Raw genomic sequence first — 6604 nt, 5'->3', positions numbered from 1 at the left:
ACATGATGAACCCCTAAAACACAATCCAATACATTCCACATTCTTAACTAAATTGGATACTTCTGGTATAATTTGATGATTAGCTGATCACCTTTTTTGCCACACACACACATCTTCTATTAGCCATCAAGATAAATAATCCCAATACACAACTCTGTTGAATGACTAGAGAGTCAGTTAAGCCATTTCAATACAGCATAATACATAACACTCTCCCAAAAGGAGTCAGAAATGAAGAAACAGACTTATTATCAAATAAAACCAATTTATTCCTCACAAATTTTCTTGTTATTGCCATTGTCTATTTTCTCTCTCACCAGTCCGCATTTTCCAAATCCAATTACGCTTTTTTTCATCTCTTCTCCTATTTCCATGTTTTGTCCTTTCTAGTTATTTTCACTCTCTTTATATCATCCCTATTTTCTTTTTTTTCTTTGAAATTCTAGTTTAAAGGACTTCCTACATTCTTCATCTCTTTTCTATATAGTAATTCATTCAGTTTCTGCAATCTCCTGCCTAAATTTTCTATGCAATCTTGTGTTCTGAACATGCACTTCAAGTATTTATTTTTCACTTTTTTTTACTGAAGTACATTCACTCATGCTGGTGCTAGATTGTTCTGCTTCCTAATTTTTAATTCCAATAGACATTAGCAATGTATGGTAGATTTGTTGTTGCCAACTATTACATAAATTTAAAAAAAAAAAAAAAGAAAGGCAGCATCATAAGACAGTCAAATGTTTGGTACCATTAATATTTTCAGCATGATTGAACAACTGAGGGGAAAATCTCAAACATAACCAATTAATCATCTGCAATTTAGAAAAAGATTGCATTCTTTACTAATACACATGTGCGACTGCTTGCATTTCTTTCAGTTCTGGATTTGCACACACGTGACATTGATGATTTTGAAATATGGAGGTCTACATGGCATATCAGAGCCCAACGCGTCGCTACCAGGTTTTGCAGTGGCTGCCAAACTACAGTGAGGGGATATGCAAATAAAACACCTCAGGTCTGGAAGCAGTAAAATGACTTCTGGGCAGTGCTGCATGTGACTGCCAGAAGTCTTACCTAAACCATGTGTCCCTGCACTCGCAGTGCAGTTGGGCTCTTAAAATGACAAGAGACATGCTCTTCTTTAGCAGCATGGCTGATGGGCTTTTGTAACCAGAAAAGAAGAAAAGTTGAACCCATACCAATAGCATTGATGTAATTTTGCAATATTTTATAAATATTTAGTTAGGTGTTATATATATTAATTTGTTTGTTTGTTTATGTATGCAGGATCACCCTCGAGGAAAAAAGGCAACGCAGAAAGAAGCGTGTATTGCAGAATACACCATCTAAGGAGTCTTTCTGCTGTGCCTTTTGCAATCGGATCTGTCTGTCACATATTGGCCTCATAAGCCACCAGCGTGCCTGTAACAAATGTGGATAGATCCTTCCCAAATCTTCGCTCGCGAAGCCTAGCCATGATGATGATGATGTTTATGTATACTATTGAATTAATTTCTAAGGACCCTGAGAAATATGTCCCTAAATAAGAATGTCTCTGTGGTGGGGAACATATCAGAACTATATTGAATTCCATCTGGAAAAATATCGCTGAGATGCCAAGGATTAGAAAATGTCTTAGAGAATCTGTATCTGAAGAAAATTCACCAAGTTATCCTGATAAATACCTAAAAGGCTTTAGCTGCCTATGAAAGGCTGTCTACAGACAAGCAGCATATCTCATTAATGCAAGCAGGAATCTTTGGTAGCAAAACCAACCAACTGTTTTGACAGAGTAGATGAAATCACTTCTGAGTTGCATGTCTGAGTCCCTGCAGAAATGTGCAGGGACTCCTTCTTTAAAACTGAGTATTCAGAATTGATTACTGTGATGCACAATACTGTACTGCTGCTTATGTTAGGTTTTGCTTTATCCTATAAGGGAAATCTGAGTCTCGTGTTTTGGTCTCCACTTTATGTTCAGTCAGTCTGATTATCTGTCCTTGAGGATTAGCTGCAAAATTTTGATGTGGAAATTTAAGTATTATCCAGAAATGGATGTAACTTCTGTGCCTCAGCACCAAGACTCATCGACCCCATTCAAGGGAGACAGATAATTTGCAACACCCTTCTGTGCCAGGAAGCTAATCTAGCACATCAAGCACAGAACTACCTCCCAGGCTTGTGCATCACCACAGTGCTGACTCTCATGTAATGCCTATCCAAGCACAGCATGTGTGTTATGTCAACACAGCACTGCCCCACAGGACAGGAGAATATTCCTAATTCAGCACTAACTCATATAACAGCCATCTCCTTATTCACATAGAAGCAGCACAATCACAGAAACATTCCCGTGTGTGACAGCCAATGTGGCAGCCCTAATAAGAGTGTGTATCTATAGGAATCTACATTCCTGCATCTACTGCACTTTGCAGACTCTACTGTGGTTTTGCAGTGGGCTGACCTTGTCCCTCTGCCATCTCCCCATCCAGCTGCACTCTCATTGCATTCTCACCCCCCCCTCCTTAACAGGACGGGGGAGGAAATATGATGAAAAAGCTCACAGGGTGAGATAAACATGTGTAGGTCACTTGCCAGTTTCATGGGGAAAACAGATTTACCTTGGAGAAAATCAATTTAATTTGTTGACAATTAAAATAGATTTGGACATGAGAAACAAAGATTAAAACAACACCTCCCCTCACCCTCAAATACTTTTTCCCAGGCACACCTTCACTTCTTCATTCCCAGTTCCTCCACCCACCCCAGTCCTTGAGCAGCGCCAGGGGATGGGGAATGAGGAAACCTTTTCCTTCTTCCCCTGCCTTTGTGGCATTTCTTTGCCCTTTCATAAACACATTTTCACCACCAGTGTGGCTGAGGGGCTCAGCCGTGCCCTGCAGTGGGTGGGCTGGAGTCAGCTGGGACAGGACATGTCCAGCTCAGGGCAGCCCCTGCAGTGCCTGGACCCCAGCACCAACCACAGGAGCCCTGTAGTGGAGGAATGAGCCATTTGCTGGCATGAAGACCTGAAAACAAAGACACAGACAGGTTGAATGAGTTGCCCCAGATCTTGACTTCGGTGTGGCAGAGCAGCGTCAGTCGGCGACTGCAGCTTGCTGTCTGCGGGACATTTATGCAAACAGTTATGCACAGATACAGCTGAGCACAATTGTCTTGACATTTAAGCATCTTTAGATGTTTTTGTCATTTTGTCCATGACCAGAGAGATATACTTATTACTTGAAATGTTGCAATTTTTTGCATTTTTTTATTCCTTTGATCTGTTTATCTCACTACAGGGTCAGCAGGATGTTTTTTGCTCAGTGTTGTTTCTTAGATTCAAAATATGCCATGGCATATTCTGACAAATGTACAACCAAAACTCTTGTAGCCTTCCTTACTGTAATAGCCAAATGCCTTGCAGTAGTGATGGCATTTACACAGTTTTATATTTTCATATAAGCCATACAGCTTTATCTGCTTTTAGGAACTGTGTAGGTCTTGAAGGAATCTGATCTGTAGGGGTTAAGATGTATCTTTAGTGAGGCCATGCATATCAATGCATTCTTTGCCAGCTCTGACTTTAGTAAATGTTTTGCTTCAGATGCTTTTCTGAAGAATTAACATAATACATCAAAGAGGAGAGGAGAGGAAAGGAGAGGGGAGAGGAGGGGAGGGGAGGGAAGGGGAGAGGGAGAGGAGAGACAAAGTACAAAATAGCTACTGAGTGTGTTGGTAATCAACACAGAAGAGAGAGGGCAACTGAAATGTCCTCTTACCGAACCAGAAAAAAATCTTCAATTTTAACAAAAAATCATGGGTTTGTATACTAAAATAAAAAAAACCCTTATTGTCTATGTTTACATCTGTTGTGTATAGTTATATCAGGTGAAAGGTGAGTTAGGTGTGCAACAGATGGTCAAATTTGTCCCTGGCCTTCACTGAAGAAGGTGGAACCAGAATGGTTTTAGATCTCTGTAATGGCTGCCACAGGGACATGGAGAAGTTAATACAGTGTAAAGCAGTTTTAGCTCTAATTTGCACCACATTGTACCAGCCCATGCTCTGGATTGTAGGACTATCCAGGGACTGGAAAGTACCATACCCCCTCAACACAGTTTCTCTGTACTCCACCAGATCACCTCTGCACAGCAAACTTTTAGATACTTGGAAAATGAGACATTTTGTCCCTTTGAACCACTCTGAGAGAAGATCAGAAGCTAATCTAGACTATTCTAAAATGTGTATTCATTTGCCCTCTGCAACTAGCATCAGGCACATGAAGTCATTTAGCTGAGAGAGGTATTCGCTTAGTACTAGAATGGTTCAGGAATGTATTGTGGTTGAAATAAGTCATAAATTCCTTGTGATTGATTATATTCAAGACTGATGTACTATGGATTCTTCAGTGGACTGCACTGATGATAACAATGATTTTGAATGTAGAAACTATAACTTTCTGCAGCTATGCAGCTGCCTTTACAAATATTTCCATTTATTTTCTTCATCTAAGATTTACATAAAGTATCCAAAAATCCAAATAGAATCCTTGAGTAGGTATTCCACTACTGAAGTTCTTTGACTAAATCTGTATATTGGATAGTCTTCTCTGAATATAGCAACCTTCAAATGTCTGCATAATACTTAAACTGCCCTTAATTTAGTAGCTGGACTGAATTAATTATCATGAATATCAAAAGGTTTCCAGAAATACAGTCATTAAATATTTTTTCTTTTCCCAGCCTTAAAAAGCAACTCCTGGATTTATTAGCATAAGTTTTCTCTTTAATTGGGTGTTAATGATGGTGCTTTTTCAAAAATTTTCATGGCCAGTACCTTGGGGCAAATAAACATGTAAATAGCTCTAGTAAGCTTAGGGGCTGAAATCTCAGGTTAACAGATCATTATAGAGAGGATATATATTTACTACTATAAGTACTCCCTTAAATTATCATTGGTGCTTTACATTTCAAAATGACTCATAACATGACCAAAGACCTTAATATATGCCCAACCATTAAAGAAAAAGTTATTTTCTTACAGCTTAAGTCAACCTTTAAGTAACTATTTACTGAATTTCAGTGATGCTCATTGTTTTTTTTTCTTTACAGTGAACTCAAAACTATTGAGTCAAAAGACTCATCCAGCAGCAGCCTCTCAAACAACTGGAATGTGAAGAAACAGGATCTCAGAGGAACATTCTTAATACGCATTTTGTTTTTCCATATGTTTAATTAAAGACCATTTGCTCACTATAGTCATAACTGATGTTTACTGGTATCTTGAGTGTGCTGGTTTAGAGTTAACCAGCAGGGGAAATGAACTCAACTCAAAGGAGAGATTATAAGTCAGAATAACAATTTACTAAAATAATACAGTAAGTACAATCATACAAACAAACAATTGGTTTTAACCCACAAAACCCAAATGTATAACCCAGTACCCTGGGGCATGAACAAAGTGGTGTTCCTTGGGCCCCGCTTGAGTCCAAAGTAAAGGGAGAGGGGAAGAACCTGCTGGTGGGAGAGCGGTTGCAATCTGGTCAAAAGTGGTGATTGCAGTGAGATGCTGGGGAAAAAAAGCTGTTGCAGTCCAGTTGAGGGTGGTCTAAGTCTGGTTGAGAGCGATGAGCTGCAGTCTTTCTCTGGATCCCACAGAGTGGTTGAAAAATGTTCCAAAACTCCAAGATTATATATCCTCCAGTTCAGGCAGGAATGCTCAGTGCTTCCCTCAGGGCGGGGAGTTCCACAAAAGGTGTGAGGACAAGAGCATCCTCCTATCTCACAGGCCTCTTAACACCTAGTTTGTAGCCTGAGGAGTCAGGCTCTATGGGCAGAGGGTGCGAATAGTCTATTGACAACAATAGTCTAGTTTCTGGGAAATGGCATGGAAGGCTATAGAATACACAGTTTTGGGTTACACCCACCATGATGAACTGGTCTTCAGCTGTCCTAACTAGGACATTGAGCCCTATAATTTACATTGCATGCCACTTTGTACCCAAAGATTCCAGGGAGGTGATCAAGCTTCTGTCCTTCTTCATGGCTTAAATGCATCAAGGCTAAGGCTCTTCCTTTTACCTTTTCCTTCTGGTCAAGAAGGAGGATATGGAGGAGTGAGGAGTGAGGGCTGTCACTGAGGACATTTAGTGAGCAAGGTTTGTCAGTGATGGAGCGCCATAAGCACTGGTCCTACCCTCCCTCAGTCTAATAGTAACACAAGCCATTATTCTTTAGGAAACCCATAACAGCCTGCTGTCACTGTCCTCCAGTGTGCAAAAACACTGTCTTACACCAGAGACTATCTCTGTTCTTGTTCTCAGAACATAATGACTTCTGCTTTGAGATTATGGGAGAAGAACAAATCAAAATGTTATTAATGTGTTTTATGCACTGACCTTAACAGCAGTGACTTTAGTTGGGAAAACATTACTTTTTAGTACACATTCTTTACAAAAAAAATGCTTCATTCCGGGTAGCAGACTTAAACCTTCCTCCAGTCAAACAAGGAAAAAAGAAGCAGCAAGTGAGCTACAATTCAGCTCAAGTCCAAACTTTCTAGGTCAAATTTCTCTTTATAAGAGATTTTTAAATACAAA

The 6604-nt window shown here is 39.7% G+C and overlaps 1 long non-coding RNA gene across 1 annotated transcript; it reads left to right on the top strand.

Annotated features, from left to right (window-relative positions):
* The first annotated feature begins 882 nt into the window (after positions 1 to 882).
* LOC135415304 (uncharacterized) lies at positions 883 to 5261 on the top strand. Its single transcript, XR_010431067.1, has 2 exons — positions 883 to 1018; positions 5118 to 5261. It is a non-coding gene; the product is annotated as an uncharacterized LOC135415304 (long non-coding RNA).
* Positions 5262 to 6604: the final 1343 nt, after the last annotated feature.

This window comes from Pseudopipra pipra, chromosome 5 (genome assembly GCF_036250125.1).
Source record: "Pseudopipra pipra isolate bDixPip1 chromosome 5, bDixPip1.hap1, whole genome shotgun sequence".
NCBI lineage: Eukaryota > Metazoa > Chordata > Aves > Passeriformes > Pipridae > Pseudopipra > Pseudopipra pipra.
This window is presented reverse-complemented; position numbering and strand designations above follow the sequence as displayed.